The 23,887-nt window shown below is 42.9% G+C and overlaps 1 protein-coding gene across 1 annotated transcript in view; it reads left to right on the top strand.

Annotated features, from left to right (window-relative positions):
* Positions 1-2,407: 2,407 nt before the first annotated feature.
* Positions 2,408-23,887, top strand: part of Stambpl1 (STAM binding protein like 1) — a 46,894-nt gene continuing 25,414 nt past the window's right edge. The window contains exon 1 of the mRNA XM_057778136.1: positions 2,408-2,828. The gene's annotated coding sequence lies outside the window, so the exon portion shown is untranslated. The remainder of the gene's footprint in view (positions 2,829-23,887) is intronic.

Genomic DNA, 23,887 nt, shown 5'->3' with positions numbered 1-23,887 from the left:
CATGGAAGCTGGCCGTTTGAAATCAGAATAGGTTTTACTACTCCAACAGCCCGCTTAGACAGCACTGGCACACCCTCTATAGGATGGTATCACTGTCACCCTGGGGCGCCCCTTCGCAGATAATAGAACTTTTTCTAAAGTTTTTAAACAACAAAATCTAGACCCAAAGCCAGCTAGGAGCCTCTGACTAGTTGAATTTAAGTCAGATAACAGTGTCCAGCCTGCCAAAAAGAGAATATGAGGACAGGGCATATTGCCTCATTTTGATTTTTACCAAAAAAATTTAATTCAACGTTTATTTACTCATTTATTTTGTGTGCATGTGTGCACACGTGCGAGCACACACACATACGCCCGTGGACATGAGAGGACAGTTTCTAAGAGCTGGTCTTTCCTTCTACCGCATAGGAGGGACCAAACTCAGGTCTGTAAACACGACAGCAAAAATCTTTACCCTCTGATCCACCTTGTCCCAAATGCTGTTTTTGCTTTGAGACAGGTTTTTTTTTCTTTTTTCCCTGCTGGCTATGCTGACCCAGAGCTCTCAAGTCGAGTCCTTCCACCTCAGACTCTGATTATGTGGAACTACAGGCATGCACCCCACTATTCTGCGTTTGCATGTGACTAGGCGGTAAGTCAGTCACATGACCAGTCTCTGTTATAAATACATAGGTAGAGTTACAGAATATGATTATTTTCTCATTATTATCACCAGGATGCATACTGTGTAGTAGGGAAGAATATTCCTTCCAGAATATTAGATGCAAATGTCTACAAAGTCTTCAAATGCCATTGAAGTGCGTACATCCACAGGACTGATGGCCTCCGCACTGTGGAAAACTGAAGAATGTGAAGAAGCCACACGCTACTCAGATATAGCTAGTGGACCATCTTAAAACTTTTTTTGAAAATCTCTACAAATCTGAATTTTGGGGTGCTGGAGCTATTGCTCAAGGCTAGATAGAACTCATCCTTAGTCCTCTTGATGCTCCTGGTTTAATTCCTTCCACAGCAAACTAAAAAATGGAATTTAAAATGTGAATATGCAGGGAATTTTCTGGTTTTGATATTTGGAACAAAGCATGCAGACTGCCTCTGAGGGTTGAAGCTGCTTTTATATATACCACAGTAGGGTGGTGCCCCCTTAGAAGGTGGCAAGAGTGAGTCAAACAGTTCAGAAGGTGACAGAGTCAGGGTTGCAAGTTTGGTTTCGAAAGGAAAAGCAACCAAGAAAGCCAGTGTGCCTTGCCCTACCTGTGGTCTTTCCTCCCAGCTAAATTGAAGAAAAGGCCCCCAGTCTCATCGGTAACAGCCAGTTCCTAATATGTTGGCGAGTTGGTAGGATCTGCTCCCTCAATGAAGCAGTTTTTGATGAAGTCTTAGGGTTTCCATCTCTGTGATAATGCCCCATGACCAAATCAACTTGGGGGAGGAAAGGGTTTATTTCACTGCCGCAGCTCAGTCCATTCCAGAAGGAAGTCATAGCCGCAGCTCAAACACGGCAGCAATCGGGGGTCACGCAGCTTACAGCCTTGCTTCTCACGGCTTGTTCGGTAAGCTTTCTTGTAGAATTTAAAACCATCTGCCCGAAGATGGCTCCACCTGCAGTCGGCTGGGCCTTTGCACATGGATCACTAAGAAAATGCCCTATAGGCCGGCCTGCAGCCCTTTCTTAAGGAGGCATTTCCTCAATTCAGTTTCTCTCTCCTCAGATAACTCTAGCTTGTGCCAAGTTGCCACAAAGCTAGCCAGCACAGATGCCAAATCACAGTGGCTTCTCCTGGCTCTTTCATTCCCTCTTCTTCCTTCCACACTCTCAGATTTAAAATGTATCTTCTACTACTTTGCTGCTGAGAAAAAAAAAATCGTAGATAAATAATTTAACTTTATGTCTTATTCAAGGAAATAGTATAAGATGCAATTTTTATACGCGGGGCTGTAACAAATATGTCAGAATGCGTGTAGCGTGTGTCTGGCACAGGTGGATGGCCTTATTAAAGACGCTCCATATGATGATAACTATAGTAATAATGAGTATTTTACTATCTCAAGAAGGCGGGGAGAGACAGAGTGTTTCGTGGCGGGAGCGCTTAGTCACAGTCAAATCTCAAAATGGGATTTCTACATAAGTTGTAATCCTATATCCGGAGCCATTCCACCGGCAAATCCGGCTGCATCATCATGGCTTGTGTACTCTGCAGTTTTGAAATCGCCCAGTTAGTCCCCTGCTTCTACGAGTCGCTGGTGGTTCGCTGGACCTTCCAATCTTGGGCAGCGAGCATGCAGGTTATCTAGGGGATAAAGCACAGGCAACCGTTTCACTCAGGCCCTAAGAGATCCGCAGGGACCCGCCACCCCAGAGGTTTTTCTGCAGCACGTGGGAGGCTGTGGCTACGGAGGAGGGGGCGGAGGCAGAGGCGGAGGCGGCACCCAGGGGCCGGGGCAGGGGAGGCCAGGACCGTAGCAGCAGCGACGATTTCTTTCCCCAAGTTGCTGCCGCAGAGAAAGCCGCCACAGATTCGGGGGTCACGGCAGTGCGTGGGTTTGCAAAGGCACTGGGGCTGTCCCGCCCCCAGGAGCGAGCCCAAGCCACGGAAGGCAGCAGAGCTCGTCAGACCACGAGCAGAGAACCAAGAGGAGGCACGGCCCAGACCAGCTCGCGGGCGCCTCCCAGCCTGGTGCCACAGTCACCAAGCACCGGTGCCTTGCGGAGCAGCCACTGCCGCCCCGGCTGCAGCGGCCACACGGATGCCCGAGCCACGCGGCCCGCGCAGGGGCAGCCGCCACAGTCGCCGTCCCACGCGAACACCCAACACGCACGACTGCTGGTGAGTGGCCGCGCACGTGTATTCGTTGGCCCCGGAGGTGCGTGGAGATGACTGCTGGCTTCCCGTCACCTTGCGGTCCCGACCCCCAGGCGCCCCTCTCCCGCCCTATGGTTACTTTCTTCTTGCTGGGGAAGGCGGAGACGGTGGCTCCTGGCCTCTGGGCGGTGACCTGGACCCGGATGCGCGTCCTTTTCTGGTTCAGACTTAGGATGCATCCTTGCTGATGATGTCAGAATATTGAGAGCCCACCTCGCTCGTTTTGCGTGGGGCTTCACGTTGCCTGCCCGGGATCAAGGAGGGAGGGGCGAGAACTGGTAAAACACCTTCATACTGGAGGGTGGGGGTGGAGAGGGCTTTCTAAATGTTGTATTGATGCCATTTAGCCTCTTTAGACATATTCTCTGATCAGAATAACTTGAGTGTTCGTTAAAAGCCTCAAGGGAAATGCACAAAAAAATGTGCAATGCCATGAAAACATAATTTTCCAGAACTCCCTATAACAACCAGACCTGCCAGGAGTCTAGAACCCGAAGTACTGTGAATAAGTGAATAAGAAGTACTGTGAATAAGTGAATAACTGAAGTTTAACATTTCACAATGAGGCAGCAATTCAAGTAACAGAATCGGATTTAAAGGACTGACAAAAAAAAAAAAAAAAAAAAAAAAAAAACCACACTCTGGGTTAGTGTGACGGGGAGGGGCTGATCTGCCTTCCCCAATGAGTGTTTAGTCGCTAGTAAGCACGCTGCTTAGCAGACGTCCAGCTAGCCGCTGTAAATTAAACAAAGTCGTGAGTTTTAAGTGTTTCCAGAAATGAGGTTAATTTGAGCTTCCGTCAAGGTCAACACGGACTGAGAGAGCAGACAAATTAACACTTGAATGTTTGACTTCCGGTTTCAATTTTTAAGTAGTGTTTCGAATGGGCATTTTTTTGTGTGTGTGTTTTTGGTGGATGCTAACTTGAACTTGACAAATGTGTTCTGTAAGGAGACTCTGCTGGATATGTTTTTTAGACCGTTTTAAACACGTTAATGTCTGAGCAGTACGCTGATCCCGTTAGAGCAGTGGGTTTTCAACCTTCCTAACGCTGCGCCCCTTTAATACAGTTCCTCATGTTGTGGCGACCCCCAACTATAAAATTATTTTCGTTGTTACTTTATGGCTGTAATTTTGCTCCTGTTACAAATTGCTTTTCAAATATCTGGGGTTTTTTTGATGGTCTTGGGCTACCCCTGGGTCGCTGGACCCCAACGGTCGGGACCTACAGGTTGAGAACCACCCTGTTAGAGCCTCTTTACTCAAAGGCAAGCACAGCTATTGGGGTCAACCAGGAAAATGAACTGGATGTAAGTTATCTGTTCCATCAGCCCATATAGCGGAGGGTTTAGTTCATGGGGATCCACTGTTGAGGACCCCTCAGCTGTAATGTATGCATTAGTTGTTTCTTGGGAATTTTAAGAAGCATTTTATCTTCTTGTTTGAATAAAATATACATCATTCTCAGCCCTTTACCCATTTGCAAGGGGTAGTGATTTGGAGGGAACGGTGAGGGGGTCCCATGTTCTGTGGGTGTGCTCAGCAGCAGAATGTGCTCTGTCTGAATGGTGTCTCCGGGATGGTCGCTGAAGGGGTGGATGAAACGTTAAAGAACTGTTAAAAATAGTTAACACTTTTCGTTGGTTGAGACCCTTACTTTAAGGGTTTTTCTCAGGAATATTTTTGTGGTGGTGGGGCATGTCTTTAATCCCAGCACTCAGGAGGTAGAGGCAAGGCAGATCTCTGTGAGTTTGAGGCCAGCCTGGTCTACAGAGCTAGTTCCAGGACAGCTATACAGCGGAACCCTGTCTCAAAAAAAAGAAACAAGAAAAGAAAAAAAAGAAAGAAAGTTTGATTATCCTCAAATTAATTTTTAACAAGGAAATACATTCACATCTGTATGTCATTATACTGTTCTTATTAGCTCCCCACACTGCCCTTCCTGATTCGTTCTGTGATCCCTCCATTCTCCCCCATACTTCCCTTTCTATTCTTGTGTTCCTTCCTCCCCCTTCCCTTTACATAGACTTCTCCCTCTCAGGTTTCCTTTCCACTTTCATATCCTCTCTCTCTCTCTCTCTCTCTCTCTCTCTCTCTCTCTCTCTCTCTCTCTCTCTCTGTGTGTGTGTGTGTGTAAACTGAAATGTAGATTCCACACACAGGAGAAAATGTAATTTGTCTTTGAGTCTGGCTGGCTCATTTCACTTAACATGGTGACCCAATTTTTTTTAATGTTATAATTTCATGTTTCTTTGCAGCTGGATAAAATTAAAACTATAGGTTCACTACACTTTAGACATTTATGTAATGATGGACATCTAGGCTGCTAATTTTTACTCAAAATTATGAGAAGTAATGCAGACGCCCCTGAGTCCATATCAAGCGTCCTCCTGGCCATTGTGTTTTCAAGCTAGAGACATTATTTTCACTTGTTTATTTATAGTGTGTGCACATGCACACTACTATCTGGAGGTTGGAGGATAATCTGGGAAGTTGGGTATCTTTTTCAACCATCCGTATCCTGGGGATTCAACTCAGGCTCGGTACAAGCAGCTTCACGCACTGAGCCCTCTCTCAAGTCTTGCCAGTTAACATTTTAATCAACCCACTGGGTGTCTCTGTGTGTTTCTGTTTAATCTAGTAATTTTTTTCCTAACCTCCTTCACAATTTATAGGGTATTTCTGAGGAAACTATGAGAAATGACTCATGGTCACTGTTAAAAATACCAAAGTCAGTTTTCCATCCCTTAGGGCTGATGGGTTTCAGCTGTTCAAGTGAATAACTGGTTCTAGAATGTCTTTGTTCTCTCAACCTAACCTATGTTGACTCTTCTGATTTTGATTCTCTTTTTGGACATAACTTTATATGAATCACCAAACAAATCATCAAATCAAAGCACAGTCAATATATTCAATGAAGAAGATCACCTTCATCAATGGAAAGACCAATGAAACAGTGGTTCTCAACCTTCTTAATGCTGCTACCCTTTAATAAAGTTCCGCGTGTTATGGTGACCCCCAGCCATAAAATGATTTCTTTGCTACTCCATAACTGCAATATTGTGAATGTCAATGTAGATATCTGATATGTGACCCCTGTGAAAAAGTCCTTTGACACCAGAGGAGTCATGACTCACAAGTTGAGAACCACTATTCTAAAACAACATAAAACACAATATTGGTATCGATTGACCCGCTTCTCCCAGCTTCCTGAACGCAGGAACTGTCCACTGGACTGTGCTGAGGGCATATTCAGAAGTCCTGAGCTGACATCACAGAGTTCCATTCAGGAATAATCTGGATGGAACTACATCTGGGTGTGGCTTTTGTCAGAAATTATTTGCATCTCTAAGCAATTCCGCTGGCTAGAGAGTACAGTCCTCCCGCCTCTTTAGCCAAGTAGAGAGGCAAGTGTAACATTTGGCAAAGCTGCTTAGTCTTTAAACCACAGCTCGATTGATTCTCTAACTTTTAAAGTAAGTCAGTGTTAGTTTTGTCTATTGAAGTACTTGTCCTAGAGACATTCAGATGGGTGGTTCCTCCCTAACCCTTATTTATGAAAAGCAGTCCCTTAATCCAAACACAGGTGAGTTTTGTGATTTGTCTGGGGAACTCTTTTGGAATATTAGGTGTAGTAGTAGTATGATGGTTTTGCTCTTTTTGCTCTTTATGGGGTCTGCCACCCAGCTCCCAAATAAGTCACACAGAGGCTTGTTCTTAGTTACAAATGTCCAGCCTTAGCTTGTCTTCTCTCTTGCCAGCTTTCTTATATTATCCCATCTACCTTTTGTCTCTGGGCTTTTCCCATTCTCTTACTTCTGTAAATCTTACTCTTACTCTGTAGCTGGATGGCTCGCCCCTGATCTCCTTCCTCCTTCTCTGGCTACTCCTCCAAACCACCCAGATTTCTCCTTCTATATATTCTGTCTGCCTGCCAGCTTTGTCTATCCTTTCTCCCACCTCGCTATTGGCCATTCAGCCCTTTATTAGATCATAAGGTGTTCTAGACCAACAAGGTATCACAACTTCACAGAGTTAAACAAATGCGACATAAACAAAAGTAACACACTTTAACATAACATTCCCAACAGTTAGAAGTTTATCTTCTTTTTGCTGTAGTTCTGACTTTCCATCTCCAGTCATTAGCAAGTCTGTCTTGGAATCTAGTCTCAGGATGGAAGTTAGAAAGCTACCAGAATTGACCTATACATTAATACTGTATCTTTTGACAATAATGCAAAATTAGTTTTGGTTCTCTTCTTCCACCTTCTAAGTCTTGGAAATCAAAGTTAAGTTGGTAGATACAGTAGCAAGAACTTTTACCAGCTGAGCCATCTAACTTGTCTTTTTACATTTGCCTTAAGAATGGGTTCTGTTTGAGTTCTTTGCCCAGTGCCGTTGACATAGGTGACAATGACTGTGCTTGAGATAAGGAGGATATGCCGTTTGAAAAACTGCAGCAGTTTTTGGGTCTAGTATTGGCTATCAGTATTCCAAAAACCTCTGTGCTATCTACCTCTCCCCATGGTCCAGGGTCTCATGCAGCTTTCACTCTCCAAGTACAATGCAGTAATGATTGTTAGTTCTGTTTGTTTGTTTGTTTGTTTATCTTGTTCAGAAGGTTGTAGGGAGCACGGGCAAAGTAAATTACAGCTGTTCCTTGGCTTACTTAACTAACTGCACCTAGTTCTCAGAGTCCAGATTTTAATTATTGCTGGGGAGACCCCCCAAGGTAGTGAATAGTGGAAGTTGTCAGTTGATGTGGGATTTCCCTCTGTATGCTGTAAATATTATTGGTTCATAAAGGAACTGCTTTGGGACTATAGCAAAGCTATAGGGGAGCAGAGCTAGGTGGGGAAAACTAAATGGAATGCTTGGAGAAAGGAGGTGGAGTCAAAAAGAAGCCATGGAGCCGTTTCCGGAGAGACGTGCTAAAACCTTGCTGTTAGGCCATGACCTCGTGGTGATGCACAGATTAATGGAGATAGGTTAAATTGATATGTAAGACTTAGCCAATAAGAAGCTAGAGCTAATGGGTCAAGCAGTGATTTAAATAATATAGCTTCTGTGTGATTATTTCAGTTCCGGGTGGCCAGAATGAACAAGCAGCCCTCTTCCAACAAATTGGCACACAACGTGGTGTTGTAGGGAGCTTCTTTAACTTTAACATAGTAAAATTCCATATAACAAAACAGGTATCAAGCAAGAATTACAGTTACAATATTTATATGTACTTTCTTTTATCTTCAACTCCATCAAAGACTCCAGAAGGATATAATATTACCCTAAGTAAACAGGAAGTGCATTGTGAGCAACTTCCAAAACTCTTGAATTGACAGAGACATCTCGCTGCCTGGACAGTCACCCAAAGTTTATCTGTATTGTTGGGGCACCCATCTCCAGCCAACAGGCCCATAGTATTTGGAAGACTTTTCCATGAAGCAAAAAATTTCAAAGACAGTTCCACCTATATTGGCCGTTTTCAACCACTTTCTTCTGTGTCCTGAAGAATGTCTAAATGTCTAGCAGACACTTTCATGAAACAAGAACCCTGAAGGATCATCTCACCTTTAGCAAAGTTCAGCAGTCATTTCTCTGCAGGTCCTGCATGTCCAGTTCATCAAGCAATACAGGCAAGAGCAGTTTCTTGCCCAAATGGCTAAGCGACTCTATAAGGAGCCTCTTTGACGCCCATCTTCCTCTTGAAGTAATTGGTGCTACCAGGAGCAGATGTGTCTCTGTCAGGAAAAGTCCTAAATTCTTAAAACATTTTAAATGCCATATTCTGTAGGTCTCCAAAAGATTTGAAGAATATCTATCTAACTGAAATGTATCTGTATATATCTAGAAAACCTAACTAACATGACTACAAGCTTGACTACTATAGATGGCATTCTATTTACCTATATTTCTTAATTATACATTACATTTTTAAATGAGCTGTGCAATCACAATATCTTAATCAAGAGCAGAACTATATATATACAGAATAACAAAATTGACCTTAAATTTGTATTAATAAACCAGGATCCATACCAATGCAAATCACTATAGTCAGTTCCTTCAGGTCTTTTCCAAGTGGATCTAGTCTGCCATCACTGATATATGTGGGTTGTTTTCACAATGTTATTATTAAAGCCTTATGAGTTTTTTCTGTAAGTAACTTTGAGAAATCTATAACTGGGACCTAGTTTTCAGTTTCTCTCTATTTTAGTGCTGGGATTTAATTCATGAACACACGTATTAAACAAAGACTTGACCATTAATCTATACACCTCCAGTTCCGGTGTTGTGTCTTACTCAGCATGAGGGAGCTTCTCCTGGTCTTGGGTAAAGCTTTTCCATAAACCATGCATTATTTTCTTGAAGGCATGTCAAGTAACATCTGCATTCTTTGATTTGGATGTTTCTTTATTTAACTAAAATTTCATTCTACCCTAAAGAAACTCTTCAATTTCTTGAGTTTTAGCTTGACTTTTGATGACAGATTTGGTGTTTTGGTTTTTAAATACTTGCCATAACTAATGCTTTAATGGCATCTCAGTTGAGCCAAGAGATTTGGCAAAGGTTCCTATGAGAGGTAACTTTAAGTAACCATCACCGATCAGTCACTGATGAGTTAACTTGGTGATTCATTGGGTTAATTTGGAAACAGGAGGTCAGGATGACTCATATTAACCCTTTCTGGCTCTCTTTTGTGCTGACTTCCTGTTTTCCATTTGCTTATACTCAAAAAGAACCCTTGGTACAGATCCCTTTTAGAACAGTATTTCAAGCTCAAATGACTGAACATTAATCAGCCATGTACCTCTAATAAAAAGAAAAAAACTACATTTAGTAATGGGATTTTGGTTGAATTGCTCTTGTCTGCTGATCCCGTGATTTCATTTTTTTCTGTTCTGTGTCCTACATCTAAGGCTGTATCCCTTAACATTAGTACTGTGCATTTCTGTGGCTAAAATGAAACCCAAAGAACTCTTCCTCGTCCACAGGGCCATGTTTCATTCTAATAATGGATTGGCTCTAGTTCTCGTTTCTATCTGTTTTGTTCCCCAAAAGGTTTGTTCTAAACAGTCCATTTTCTCCCTCTAACATTAAAAGAGTGGAGCCAGGAGATAAAATGGGATTGGAAAGGCCTAGAAAGGGCCCTGCATGTGTGGGTGTTTCCATGGTTCAGGGAAACTTCTCACTGAATCGATGCAGAACACAGGTACATAAATAAAAGTAAAATTAACTTGGAATCAGGTGGGTGTACTCTTTGGAATCACTTGCTGAATATGCCCTCAGCACAGCCCAGTGGATAGGTCACATTCAGGACGCTGGGAAGAAAAGGTCAACAGGTACCTATATAGTGTTTTCTGTTGTTGTAGAATAGTGGTTCTCAACTTGTGGGGAAGCTTGCCTTTCCAATTAGTAAAATATCAAAGTGTGGAAAGAAATAGAACTTCCATGTTCTAACAACGTACATAGTGAATTTTCAACTGTAGCAAATGATACAAGAAATGCACTGAAAGTCCCTGGTGAGGCCATCATTGAAGGAACGTTTAAGGAAAATTCAGCTGTGTACCAGGTGTTTTACCTCCCAGTGCCCATATAAGTTCAGTGCTTATGCACTCACACGACAGGCGTGGTGCTTTCCATCACTTGCTCATTTCACGGAAGGCTCTAACATGGACAGTCATGGTCCAGCTGCAAGCATTTAAATCTTCTTTAACAGCTTCATCTGTCAGATTCTTTTAAATGTTTCTCTCCTTTTTTTTTTTTGGTTTTTCGAGACAGGGTTTCTCTGTGGTTTTGGAGCCTGTCCTGGAACTAGTTTTTGTAGACCAGGCTGGTCTCGAACTCACAGAGATCCGCCTGCCTCTACCTCCCAAGTGCTGGGATTAAAGGCGTGCACCACCACTGCCTGGCTAAATGTTTCTCTTTTGATGACTACTTTTATTTCAATATTTTAATACTTTTAAAACATGCTGAGGTGTGTATGTGTGTGTGTGTGTGTGTGTATGTGTGTGTATGTGTCTGCTTATTTAGTCAAAGAATCTAAAGAACAATTTTCAAATTAGACCTTTTTGGTCAACAGGAACATATGTTCTTCAGAATGATCAATATTGGGTCTGATCCAGTTAGGTGATTTTTATCTGTCCAGTAAATGAAATGACCTAGTTTAAATTCAAAGTTTGTTTTGGTGGTGCCAAAGATCCAAAACCTGTACCTGGAGCATTGTGGCTAGAGAATGGACAGTTACTGACCTATAGCCCTGTGCTGAAATTCAGTATTTTTAAAAATTACTAGTGAGCTTAAATACTTTTTCATATCATGCGTAGCTGTTTACGTTTGCCTAAAAACTTGTTCTTGCCATTTGCTTATTTTTATTCATGTCTGTCCCCTTACTACTGCTCTGCAAATTTTCATCTGATGTAGTGATCATGGATATTATAGAAGCTGCAAGTGATGCAACTATTATTTTACTTTGCTAACGTATCACTTGTTGACTTTCAGAGATGCTATTTAGATACTTTAAAAATACTTCATTTCAATACATGGTAAAGCCAGACAAAAGTCCCTGCATGGAGGGGCAATGGCAGGCACTACCTGAACATCTATAAGCACGTGGCAGCTGCTGGCAGAGGGAGAGTCAGCTTTCTTTAATGATGTGACCCCTGGTCAGCTAACTACACTCCAGGGCAGGCCTCGCCCCCAAGAGCAGTGAGAAGGTAACACAAAAGGCAGGTTTGTGATTTAGTTGGGGGGGTAGGGAGGTGAAAGTGCAGCAGATGGCTACGGGAGGATTGTAAGGACTGAATATGAACAGTGTATGCAATTTTCAGAGCTAATACAAATATTTAAAATATTTAATTCAAAAATAATTGCCGGCTTTTTGTTGTTGTTGTTGTTGTTTATTTTATTTTTTGTAGCAAGCCCATTGATTCTGGCCTATTTGATGTATATTCAATCCTATATAATCAAGAGTATAAACTAGTCTGTTCGTGTCTTAGTTGGGGTTTCTATTGCTGTGAAGAGACACCATGACCACTCTCATAAAGGAAACCATTTAATGGAGGTGGTAGCTTACAGTTTCAGAGATTTAGTCTATTGTCATTATGGTTCAACATGGCAGCATGCAGGCAGACATAGTGCTGGCTACATCTTGGTCAGAAGGCAGCAGGAAGTAGACTGACTCACTGGGCATGGTTTTAGCCTATATGAGACCTCAAAGCCCGCCTCCACAGTGACCCACCACACTTCCTTCAACAAGACCACACCTATTTCAACAAGGCCAAGGCTCCCGTTAATGCCACTCCCTTTGGAGGCCATTTGCTTTCAAACCACCACAGCTGCTTAAAAAGGAGCTGTTTAAGCCCTCACTGGGAGGGTGGGTTATTGAGAAGAAGTGTTGACTGCTTGTGGGGGTATTTGCATTGCCTTTGCATGACGCCTCTCAGTGACTGAATATGTTGATGTGTGGAACAAGTATGTGAATGAAGGCTAGTGAAGAGACGACTGGGTCAGAATGACCTTTGCAGAACCTGCCATAGATACTCGGTTGTCCCTGTTCATGCATGTCCTTGAGTTCTTTGGTTTCAGTTACCTGTGACCAAGAAGGAAAAAAAAGTGAGTAAAATACAACATTTTGAGAGACTTGTGAATCGCTCTTTAATTTTTTTTTATTAGTTTGAGAATTTTATACTGTATTTTGTTTGAGAATTTTATAATGTATTTTGGTCATATTTAATACCCCCCAACTCCTTCCAGGTGCACCCTCCTTACTCTACCCAACCAACTTCATGTCCTCATTAAATCTTTTATATGTTGTTAGAAAAATTCTATAATTTTCCATTAATTATTTTAAGTATTTGTATGTCTAACTTATAAGTTAAGCTGTCAACCAGAGACATCTAGTTAAGGTGTGGCTACCTGGGGCCCAGAAAGAAAAGCTGGGTGGACCCAGGTGCCGGGAAGATAGGGAGTCGGACCTCCCACTCTTGTGGCGTGAGTTTCCCCTTATAGCCATTAAAATATCATTGTTATTCTTGAGCTGGCCTGGTTATTTAGCAGACTGACCTAATTCGCAACAACCCTTTTCCAACGTTGCAATGATTGTTTCAGAAAAAAAAAATCATCTTTAGTTGCTTAAGTTAGCTGGTAACAGAATATTTGCATACTCCTAACATAACTGCTTACAAAATACTTTTTTAATTGCATTTCAGAAAATGGTTTCCATATAGAGGAAAAACTGACATAATCTAAATTACCAAAGTTCACTCTCCAATAATCAGACAAACCAATGCTATGTTTCAGGATGCACCAGGGACATATCATCACTTCTGAAATATTTTTGCTTAAAAATGATAACCTCTTATTGATTGTTTATGTTGATTTTGAAGTACGTTCCATGATCTTTTATTAGCCAATTGACCAACATTTTTACCTTTCTGCCATAGTCCTTGTCACCAGGATACTGTAAGTCCAGAAACCTCCCACAGGTCTGTGTTCCTATTCTCCATTGTTTCAACACCTTCTAATTCATGGTCAGAGCTTAAGAAGTAATAATGACTAAGTAAACACAAAATAAATTTATTTGGAAAAGGAAGTCTTTGTAGGAAAGGTATATTTATCCTCGGATAATACAGAATGAGAAATCACAGTTGGATGGATGCCCCAGTGGAAATGAGGAATACAGCTGCAACTTAGATTAAATGGTAGCCATGGAAAAACACTGCATTCCATAGGACAAAGACATGTTAACTGCAGAGATGGAAAAATCAGTATTTGGGATGTAGACTGAGGGGTGAGGAATAGGAGAGATACTGCTAAGTCATGGAAACCATAAGCTTGTTCTAAAGCAATATCAGCTGAGAGAAGCTTAGGCATTTTCAGAGGGTTATCTGTTACTGTCTTAGAAGAATTTTACTTGATGAAGGGTCTCAGTTTTGATGCAAGTAAACATATCTTGGCCTGATGAATTAAAAAAAATGAGAGGGGAAGGTCAGGGACATCCTTCCCAGAAATTCTGACCCATTTAGGACCTAATTACCTGTCATTGCCAACATTTCGCTCCTCCACCATGTTACTATGGTCCAGGTAGTCCAGTAACTTCAGTCAGAATAAACATTACATTAACATGAGAGAGATGTCACCTACAGGGGTGGAAGGCAGGGATGGAGAGATAATAACAGGACCAGGCAATCGTTACATTTTAAGCACTCACTCCATTGACATAAGGACCTCCTGAGAAGTGTTTGGTATGTTACTAGAGAGTGCCAGTGCCATGAAAGGGCACATGGGTAACCCTGTGTTCATCCTCAGTACTCCAACCCGCCACCCTGTGGTCACATTCATTCAACAGCCTCTTGTTCTTCTGCACTGAAGAGTTCATCTACTGCAAAACCAAACATCTGTGCAACTGCTCACAGGAGCACACTGAACAGTGCAGAGGCCAGTGGCTAGAGAATCCTGGGGAAGCAATGCGCAGATGCTCCAGGATACCTGGAACCCTGGGGAAGCAGTGTGCAGATGCTCTCCAAGATATCTGGAACCCTGGGGAAGCAGTGCGCAGATGCTCTCCAAGATATCTGGAACCCTAGGGAAGCAGTGGGCTGATGCTCTAGGATACCTGGAACCCTGGGGAAGCAGTGGGCAGATGCTTCAGGATACCTGGAATCCTGGTGAAGCAGTGGGCAGATGCTTCAGAATATCTGGAACCCTGGGGAATCAGTGGGCAGATGCTCCAGGACATCTGGAACCCTGGGGAAGCAGTGGGCAGATGCTCCAGGACATCTGGAACCCTGGGGAAGCAGTGGACAGGTGCTCCAGGACATCTGGAATCCTGGGGAAGCAATGGGCAGATGCTTCAGGACATCTGGAACCCTGGGGAAGCAGTGGGCAGATGCTCCTAGATACCTGGAACCCTGGGGAAGCAGTGCACAGATGCTCCAGGATACCTGGAACCCTGGGGAAACAGTGCACAGATGCTCCAGGATACCTGGAACCCTGAAGAAACAGTGGGCAGATGCCTCAGGATGTCTGGAACCCTGGGGAAACAGTGGGCAGATGCCTCAGGATGTCTGGAACCCTGGGGAAGCAGTGGGCAGATGCTCCTGATATCTGGCCTTTGTTTGGTTTGGTTTTGTTTGCTTTCGAATAGCAATGTCAGACTAACATCTGACTCTCCTTAGGAAATTTATGAAAATTAAATAAAATTAGTCATGGCCAAGGACTGGTCCTATTTATCTCAGAGCTTTAGTCATCTTGGCAAACAAACAAACAAACAAAAAAAAGATGTCATTTAAAAATGGGTTCATTGAACTAAGTACCTTTGAATAGTATTTTTTAGAAAAGCAATTTGGAATAAAGGGAAGCATATTACAATAACAAGTTAATGGTTTATATTTGAAATGAATAGTTTCAGAATTTATTTTTCTGGACTTGCCAACAGGAAAGTAAAATTATCATCCTGAATTTATGATGAGAAAAATGTGTTTAAATCCAAGTATCTTCCTGACACCTTAAATTTATTTACCAAACATTTTATATTGCATAATAATTATCATATCTAAAAAGCTCAGAATCGCCGTATATTCAAGATGGCAATGTTGTTCTCCTACTAGGAAATCTCTGAGTTTATGAAATGTCTTTTGAATACCACAAAATTTAGAATTTATCTTAAAAGCTAATGAATACTTTGAATTGAACCATGCCCTACTAGAATAATTGTGCATTTAGATTTCTTTATTTACATGTACCAGGTGGCCAGGTACAGACACCAAATCATTCTGCCTATGAAAAAAATGTAAATGAATGCCCATCTTATATCTTGGGCACAAAGATTATGAGTCATATTTGTGATACTAGACCAAAGTCCCCTTTCTTTAGGCAATTCTGTCAGGCTTGCCTGAGGCCCACAGATTTGACCCTCCTCTGGGCCTCACTGTTAACTTTCAAAGGTTAATGGATGACTGCTATCATGGCAGGACTATGACAGAACGCTGGCCTCCTTGTTTTACTTCCTTCCTCCAGCATTGCTCAATTTTATTGCCTCTTCTAGAAGCTTCTGTCTCCTCATGCATGAAATGGAGGGGGAATGGTAGTGAGCTTTGTGCTGTATGTTTGTCAAGCATGACCTCACTCTAAGAAGGCTTGGAATTTGAACTCAGGTGTTCTCACTGTGGGCTACAGGTCTCGTGTGTAAGCTTGTGTTGTCTGTTAAGCTCTGACCAGGCCCTCTTCACAGCAGTCTGGATCATGTGTGGTGATGTTGGATTCCATTGGGAAAGGGAGGTACCTATTAGCAGTACTTATTACCATGATGGCGGCTGTCTTGCTATTGTGTGTTATGTTAAAGGAGACAGCTAGCGCTGTACTAGCGCTGCCTCCTCAGCCTAGAACCCCACTAGCTCTTACCTAGAAGGCAGCAGAGCAGCAGTTCTCAACCTCTTTCACAGGGGTCGCATAGAGATATCTACACTATGATTCATAACAATAGCAAAATTTCAGTTATGAAGGAGCTACAAAATAATTTTCTGGTTCGGTGAGGGCAGCAAAACAGGAAGAACTGTAGTAAAGGGTCACAGCATTAGGAAGGTTGAGAACCACCGCAATAAAGAGAAGGGAAGAAAATAGTACACTTTAAAGGGGTAAAAAGATTGGAATTTATGGGGTCCATACTGAGTAGTCAGCTTGTAGCCCATTCATAGGTGAATGCCTGCTACAAAGCTATACTCTGGCTATATTTGGTAAAGATTTCAGTGATATGAAACTAGTTAAAAGAGAGTAGGGACTGAAGTTAATGCTTTCGGTGAGAAGTTAAAGATCTCTTTTTGTGTGTTTGTTTTTTGTGCAATTTTTGTTTGTTTGTGTTTGTTTGTTTGTTTGAGACAGGGTTCCTCTTTGTAACTGAAACCTCACTGTTCTGGAACTCACTTTGTAGACAAGGTTGGCCTCAAACTCACAGAGATCCTCCTGCCTCTGTCTCCCAAAAACTACCTGCCACCACATCCTGGCGGAAGGTCTTTTAATCCCATGACAGGCTAAAGAGGTTAAGTTGAAGAGAAGGAAGCGTTGCTACAAGCTGATGTTTGTCTTACACCAAGGAAGAAATAATCTATGCCAGAACTATTTCCATCAAAATAGTTAAACCTTACGAACTCATTTTCATCGTCATCATTATCATCATCACCATCATTAGTGTATTAACTCAGTAGCTGATGACACCTGCTGCTCTTGCAGAGGACATGGGTTTGGTTCCTAGCACCCATATACTGGTTCCCAACCATCTGTAACTATATAATGCCCTTTTCTGACCCCTAGAGTCACCAGACACTCACATGGTACACATTCACATATGCAGGAAAACACTCATATACATCAAAATAAAATAAGTAAATCTATATAAAAAAGGTCACGTTTTTATATAGATAACCAAGAGTGATGTGGTTAATACTCTTCAGTCTTGCTGACTGATCAGCTTCAAAGCTCTCTGTGTAGAATGTTTACTTAGGACATACCCTCGGGGATGACGTAGAAACCTGGTGCCCAGTAAGTGTCTTAAGTATAGTTGTTAACAGGAAGAAAAAAGCCCTCAATGGAAGCTGGTTCCCACACTCTTGCATCTTCATCTCCATTCATATATTTTTGTTTCCCCAGAGCTTTATTTTGTCTTTGGGAAATGCATTCTTCGGTAGTGTTTGGGAAAATTTCTAATTCTTAGCAACTTTAAAGAACTTGAATAGTCAATTAGTAATTGGCAAATTCTAGTTGTGCATGCTGTCTTTGCCTTACCCATATTTGGGTATAGATATGATGTCATCTGGGTCCTGGCACATTTTTGTGAATAGTGTAGATGAATATTTTACACAAAGTGTTCTGTTCTCAGAATCTTTAAAAATGGGTAGAGGGGCTGTGCCTAGCTTATTACCCTCCTAAAGCAGGTCCCCATCTTTAAGAGTATGACTTAAGAAGTCGTTCTTTGTGCTTCTGTCATTGAAGGCAGTAGAGTAGGCCTCTCCAGTTATCTAGATCAGATTTGACCTTTGCAGCTCAAGGCCTGGGTTACAATAATTTCCTTTCCATATCTCCAGTTAAGTAAATTGCACCTTTTCTTCCTGGAAAATGAACTCTAACCCAGTGGGGACCAATAAAAGCTGTGGATTTGGCCAGTGAGAACTGAGGCAGGTGGCACGAGAGTCTGTCCACTCTCACCTGACAGCACCTCACCTACTTATCCAGGCCACTGTGGCACTCAGCAAGAAAAGGAGACAACTGGGTAAAGATGTCCCCAGCTCTTCCCTGAGTGTGAGGTCTCCAAGGAGAATGCTCACTGTCTGGTAGATTCCTTTCTGTATTCTGGAAAATACTGCCTTTATGGATGAAAGTAGGTCAGAATTCTGAGCTTAAGTACATCTCCTTGAAAAAACAAAACAAAAAACCCAAAGTATATTTTTAAATAAAAAATTAAGTAATCTGACACTAAAAAAAAAGCAAAAACGACATTAACAACAACACAAAATTGTTCTGAAGTACTTAGTTCTGGAGTACTTGTCCAATGTGTGAGACCTTAGATTCTGAACATTCCCTGCTCTTCAGAAGGTGGGGGTGGGGCCAGTGGAGGGGTAGGGGAATGGGAGGTGTTGGGGGAGAGGGGCAACCAGAGGGGTGGGAAGGGTGAACGAAGAGGGCAAGGAAAGAAAAAATATTAAGTCTAAAAGAAATCACAAAATAGCATCCAGATACTTTCTTCTGTCGATTCTTGTCATTATGTGCTACATATATTAAAAGACAAAAATCACAGTGCTTTCGAGTCTTTGGGGGCAGTTAAGACTTAGAGAAAATGAGATGGGCATCAAGTGACAAGAAGCTGCTACTGTTGGTTGGAAAGATGGCCTGGTGTTCTGAGCACAGTATGTGGACTGTCACTCGGAGAAGGTTCGTGGATGTCTCACTTTTGTCATAGACATACATTGGGTAGTTGGTGGCTCTCTCCCTTCACTGGACTGCTGCCAACTGGTCCTCTGGAACAGGGCTTAGCTGAAACATGCACTTCTGGGCACTCACGTCCCCAAGCCTTATGTCAGGATCAGCAAGAAACTGAGGCTCACTGCCCCTCTGTAAGAGGTCAGTTTCAAAGGAATGATTACATTTCCTAGAGGCTGTGGAGGAGAGGGCTTGGGGATAAACGCAAGAATGCAGAAAATTACAGAGCAAAAGAGACTCCCGAAGGGAGTCTTCCAGGTTAAATGCCTCGTGGCTGTAACTCTGATGGTATCAAACCTGAAGAATGTGGGCTGTACTGGGGCCAAGGTTAAGGAGCAAGCTAAGACTAAACCAAACATTGCCGATGGGTGTTCTCAAACAGCTGTAGGTGTGAGGGCAGTGGGACCAGGTCAGGCTGCTTGTGAGTGCCATTGTGAACGTGGAGGGACACATTGAGAGCTAACAAGCAGATGTCAGAACCAGGTTTACCGCCAGCTTGTGGGACTATGGGGCTGTTTGCATTGTGTGATTGCACCATACCAGACCTTCACTTCGAACAAGCAATTGTATTTTCCTCTTGCATGGCACGCGATACTTCTGTGTGACCTCTGACATTCTGCTTCAGTGTATTTCTAATTCTCTGAGCTGCAGTGCTTGTCTCTTGCCTGTGTGAGCTGCGGAAGTGTGAGTGTTAACAGACAGCCTCAAGCCCGCTCTCCTGTGGAGTTCATGCTACATGAATTTCTTCTTTCCATGAAGTGCCATTGCTAATCTTCTTAGCACTTAAAATTGTCTTTTTTCCCAATGGGCAATAAATAAATGAAAATGGCTTTGGTTTCCTCATCAAAGCCTTGCTTCTCTTTCTCTGATCCCAAGTCACAGAGGAAGCAACTCACTACTGTAAGTGTCTAAAAACACAGGGCCTTAAGCTCACTGATACCAGAGCCCGATCGCTGAAAATCTGGGACTGGGAAGATGGCTTGGTTGGTGACTAGCTTGCCATTCAAATGTTAAGATGTGTTAGTGTCTTAACTAACTCCAAGGCCGGGTATTATGACGCATGCTTGCATACAGTTCCAGCAGTAGGAGCAGAGACAGGCACATCTCAGACTGGCTGGCCAGCTGGCCTTACTGCATTCAAGATCTTGGGTTCAGTGGAGGGACCTTGTTGAATGTAAGCCAGAGAGCAATAGAGGAAGACAACCCTTCACTGACCTCTGCTGTCTACATATACATTCACACCTGCACATGCACATACACACACATGAACAGGTATAGATGCATACAACACACACACAGGGTTTTTATATGAAACTTTCCCAGTTTTAAATTGTAATAATTGACTTAAAACTTAAAGTTTACTGCAAACCACCAAATTTACTATTTATGACAACCACAGGTAGCATTTGGGACTGTAGCTCACTGTAGACCTGAGGGTTGTGTGGTATTGATTCTGGGGAAGCCTGAGACTTCTGGGTGGGTAAATGCAATGTTACAATCTGGGTCATTTTTAGTGGGGCTGGTGGGAGATAAGGGAATGGTAGAAGCCAGACAGACAGACACTAAGGCTAGGGAAAGGAGGGCAAAGACGGGCTTGGGTTTTTGTAGAGCATGGAGATAGTCCCTATGACTGCCTGAGTCACTGCTTTTATAGGATGCTGGTCCAGCTGCCTACACAACCACTCAAAGCTGTCTGCATTTAAGTCAGTAATTCCCAACTTTCCTAGTGCTACAGCCCTTTAATACAGTTCCTCATGTTGTGGTGACACCCCCCCCAACCGTAAAATTGTTTTTGTTTCTATTTCAGGTAATTTTGCTGCTGTTCTGAATTGTAATGTAAATATCTGATATACAGGATGTCTGATATGCAACTCCCCAAAGGGGTCGTAACCCGCAGGTTGAAAACCCCTGTTCTATGTAGGCAGAGTTTTCCTGTGTCCCAGCAGTTGCTCCAAATAACTACACTGAGACTTAATATTAACTATTAAATGCTCGGCCGATAGCTTAAGCTTGTTTTTTTTTTGCTACCCCTTGTAACTTAAAGCAACCTATTTCTATTAACCTATGTGCTTTCCCAAGGCTCATCATACTTCCCATCCTGCTCGTTCTGCATCTCATGACATCTCCGCGACTCCACCCTTCTTCTGTCCAGCATTCTCTCTGCCCAAAAATCCTGCCTAGCCATCAGCCAATCAGCTTTTTATTACCAATGAAAGCAACACATCTTCATAGTGTGTGAAAGGATTATTCCACAGCAGCTCTAAATTGTCTGACTATGAGCAAACTAAGATGTTCTCTTCTTTTCTTGTTTTGCCCATCCTTATGACTCACCTCACCTGTATGTGACTTCAGCTAGCAAGAGAGGGAGGGGTGGGTAGAACATGTCATATACCTCCTTCTGAGATAGAAGCTAGCTCACCATGGGTACACAGGGGAAAAGGACTCCTATTAAACTATATGTTACCACAAATATTAGGGTGAGAACAGATGCGTTGGGGTTAAAGCAGTTAGTGTGGGAACATAAAAGGAAAAACTAAAGAGTTTGCAGTTGGGTATCATGTAAACGAGCTGGCCATGTAGGGAAGGGAGAGGTGTGGGCCAGCATTTGCAGGCCGTCTGCCCGCTTTGAAGCACCGTGCCTTGAGGGTCATGTGCAGGACGCTGCTGTCCTCTGCACATTTTCTTGCCCCTAGTGCAGCCAATTGCAAAAGACTGAATTGTAAGTGGGTAAGAGCTGTTTCTAGAAACCTCCACTCATTTAGACTCCTGAAAACACAGAGGAGGAGTTAAATATGAGGTGACCGAGAACAGCTGTGTCTACATTGTATCGTGGCTGTATCTTGGGAGCTGTGATAGGCGTCAGCTCCATGGTAACACTACAAGCCGGTCACATAAATGTGAGAACAAAGGGCACCGACTAATCAGCTGCCTAGAACACCTGCAAGGTCAGGGGTAACAATGCCAGCCAGATTCAAGAGCTAGCAGACGGTCCGAGTCAGCGGCTCACAAATCAGAAGTCAGAGAAAGACCGGTGCGTGCGTGCGTGTGTGTGTATGTGTGTGTGTGTGTGACAGGGTTGTGATGAGTAGCAAATGAGCACATGACCATCTCTCGACTGAGCCAGAACACAGACAGATGTCACCCCTTAAACGGCCAAACCTGTGATATTATTCCCAGAGTGCTAACCAGTCTGGATAGAAATACCTCCGTTTTTGTCAGTTTCCACAATGAATACTGTTATCCCCTACCCAGAGGAAACAGTTTAACTTTTTCCTGTCTATTGGAAGTCCCTCCCTGTTCTTGGGAACTTCACTTTGCTCGATTCCTCACATTCCATTAGTTTCTCATCATTGAGAGAATTAATTCTGTCTCACTTTCTCCTACAAGATCCCTGTCTTTAATCGTCACCAGAGCGAAACCACCAACCTGAGCACCACTCTCTCAGTTTGACTTTAGTGACCACTGAATTTCTGCTGCCCTAAGCCCCCTGGGTCCTGCAAACCCAGGCCAAGGATGTTTTCCTCTCATCCTCGATCATTCCTATTATTCCTTTTCAGGATGCAGATGTTGGCTGCCTCACTTCTGTGTCTGTAGTCTGTGACCTGGTGACGTGGCCACAAAGGTGGAAAATTGTGGGTCTGAGCTGGGCGCTCTGTATCTACTGGGAATAACATATTTATATCAGGAAGAGAATGGCTTTGTGAGGTGTTTGCTTGGCTGCTGTATTTGTACTTGTGGGCCTCAGTGAAACTGAGCGTCTCTTTCTATTTAAATTCACTCATTCTTTTCAGCAAGGCTCCAGCAGCACAGATGAAAGGCAGCCTTGCCATTGACTTTTGTCCTGGGTTAGATCCTTATGGCTTGCTTTATTTCTGATTGCACATGCATAGTGTGATGAGTCTTTAGCTCTTTGTTTGCTTGGTTGTCTTAGAAAAGCAATACTTAAACTTTTTGGTCTAAAACATTACTAAAGAGTTAAAAGATTTAAGGTTGGTTATTTCCACTATTAAATATTGAAACAGACATTAAGAATATTGAAGTGGAGATTCTGTGAATTACTTCACCTATTTGGCACCCTCTAAAACACAGTTGTAAGAGATGGATACCAAACAACAACAAAAAAAGAAAAAAAAAAGGAGCTTGGGAGATGGCTTGATTGATAGGGGCCTGCACTGAAATCTTGAGAACTGGGGTTAGATCCTCATGGAAAGCTCAGCCAGAATTTCTGGGCTTGACTGTAACTCTAGCCGTGGGGAGGCAATAACAGGGAATCCCTTCAGCTGACTGCAGGAAGATAATTTCAGAACCCAGCCTGGGTGCTGGGAAAAGGGTATAGAACGCTCTCCCCATTGCTGAATAAGCGAGTTTGCTTTGACCTGCCTGACTCCCAGAGTCTGTGCCATTGATTCTGCGCCTTCTCGCCCCCTCCCCTGAGAGTCCTTAGGACCCAGCCACAGCTGGCCAGCCTGCATAGCCACCTAGTGAGCTTCACATTCAGTGAGAGAGCCTGTCTCAAAAACATAGGGTGGAGAAGTGACTAAGGAAGACAGCTGACATTCACCTCTGGCCTCCACACCTGTGGGCACGCGTGCACATTCATCACACACCCACATACATGCTCACCCACACGTGTTCCAGAAAGCAAATGCTGTAGTCATGTCATGAAAATAATACTGACCTTGAATGCTCCTTGAAAGTCCTTCGGGATACCTGGTCTAGACATTGAGAACCAGCCTAGACAGCATACCACTTTGTGATTCTTAGCAGTTGTGAGACCCAGAACAGGGAAGTTCCAAATATAAGAACTCCTCTAGGAACAGTGCCGTCGAGCAATGGACAGTCCAAAAGAAAGGCCAACCAGTCCGTGAACTTCTTTCATCTTATGTTTGGGAGAGGCTGGCTTCTGCCATTGAATAATAAACTTACACGTGAAAGGTCACAGTGCTTATTGTAACTGTGTCTAACTAATTAATTCTGGCATTTAAGACATACAAACTAAACATTTCACAAAAATGGAAACACATTACAAAGAAAATTTTGCTCGTTCGGTTTTG

This window comes from Chionomys nivalis, chromosome 8 (genome assembly GCF_950005125.1).
Source record: "Chionomys nivalis chromosome 8, mChiNiv1.1, whole genome shotgun sequence".
Taxonomy (NCBI): Eukaryota; Metazoa; Chordata; class Mammalia; order Rodentia; family Cricetidae; genus Chionomys; species Chionomys nivalis.
Note: the sequence above shows the minus strand (reverse complement) of the source record. Positions and strands in the feature narration are given on the sequence as shown.